This window comes from Passer domesticus, chromosome 20, assembly GCF_036417665.1.
Source record: "Passer domesticus isolate bPasDom1 chromosome 20, bPasDom1.hap1, whole genome shotgun sequence".
Lineage (NCBI taxonomy): Eukaryota > Metazoa > Chordata > Aves > Passeriformes > Passeridae > Passer > Passer domesticus.
In genome coordinates, this window is record NC_087493.1 from 5383587 (window position 1) to 5385276 (window position 1690).

The window sequence follows — 1690 nt, forward strand, 5'->3', positions numbered from 1 at the left end:
TCCAGGCCAAGTGTGGCACGGAAAACAGCAAATCCAGCTTTTTCTTAAGCATCAAAGGAAGCAGCAAATTGTTTCAAAGAGACTCCTCTGCTCTGCCCAGATATCTGGCTGTTGCTGACTTTGCAATACAATGACTCTACATATTGCAAGCTCTCTGAAAGCAGCAATAACCAAAGTGATGTTATACAGAGGCAGCAGAAATGCCCTGGCACATGTGTCATACTTTGCAGAGACTGATCAAGAACCAAGCAATTAGGGTAAATTCTGGTATAAATGGTACAATCTCGTGGAAAGGGTGGTCAGACATTGGAAGGGGCTGCCCTGAGAAGTGGTGGAATTGCCATCTCTGAAAAGGTTAAAAGATGTGGTTGTGGCAGTTTAGGGGTGAACATGGCAGCGCTGGGTTAATGGTTGGACTCGATGATCTTACTGGGCTTGTCCAACCTTACCAATAGCATGATTTTAACTGCACTAAGCTCTTGCTTGTTCCAGGATTCGGCCTGTCTGTCTGTGAGAAGTACATCAAACCCAGCACGTACAGAGAAGGCGCCAGCAGGAGGATTCCTCACACCGAGCGCAGCATCACAGCGCAAACATCTGCTTTGTTCCAGCTGCGATTCACCCAGTTCAGGACACAAGTCCTGGAAGTGTCGTCTGCAAGGGGCTTTCTGGATCTGGGGAGCTGTGGGTGGCACCGGGGCTCCGGAGGATGCTCCCCCAGGGCTGCCCGTCCCACCCAAGCTGTTCTGCGGCACAGACACGCGGGACCCGGGGACACCCGGCTGGCCGCACGCTGGAACGGCCGCCGACGGACGGATCACCGACACTTACAGCAAAAACGAGCCGCAAACGAGGCGGCGTCCGCGGCCTCCCCGCGGCGGGGCTGCCAGCGCACCGCGCTGCCTCGGCAGGCACGGACGGGGTTCGAACCCGCGATCTTCGGTTTACGAGACCGACGCCTTACCACTTGGCCACCGCGCCCGACGGGCTGGCTGCACCCGCGCGCCGCCAGTGGAAGGCAGCGAGCGGCGCGGCCGGGCCGGGCCGGGCCGGGACAGGACGGGCCGGGAGGCGGCCCGGGACAGTGGGATCGGGGCGGGACCGGGCGGGACCGGCGGTGGGATCGGGGCGGGACCGGCGGCCGCGCCGTGCGGACGCGGGGCGGAGCGCCGGGAACGGGAGCGCGGGCGAGCTCTGCCCCGCCTGCAGAGCTCGGCATCCCCTGCCCCGTGTGGCTGCGGCGGAAAGCGCCTCCTGCTCCTCGGACAGCCCTGCCCCCGCCGTGTCCCCGGGCTCCGTTGCTCCGGCCCCGCGGAATCCCCGGTGAAGCTTTGCTTTCCTTCCTCCCGGTGCTTCTCACGGCATCGCTGCGGAACCACAGGGCTGCCCCGGGAAGCAAACAGCAGCTGCTCGGGACGAGGGCAGTCCTGCCGGGCTCACACACTCCTGCTCCCGGGGCAGGAGGCGGCCCTGCGGCGCCGGCCCGGTGGGGCACAGCTCCGGGCACGGCGGGGACTGGCCCGGCACGGCGCAGCTCCGCTCCGGCACTGCCTCCCGTTTCCACCCCTTCCCTTGGGACGCTATCAGGCAGTCTATGTTTCCTGATATTCAAACTGAATTTTCACTTTTTACTTCAAACCCATTACGTGCTGTTTACATAGTCAAATCATAATAGCATAAATCATAAATA

General features: G+C 61.4%; 1 non-coding gene across 1 annotated transcript; it reads right to left on the reverse strand.

Annotated features, from left to right (window-relative positions):
* Positions 1–909: 909 nt before the first annotated feature.
* On the reverse strand, positions 910–981 carry TRNAT-CGU (transfer RNA threonine (anticodon CGU)). Its single transcript has one exon. It is a non-coding gene; the product is annotated as a tRNA-Thr (tRNA).
* Positions 982–1690: the final 709 nt, after the last annotated feature.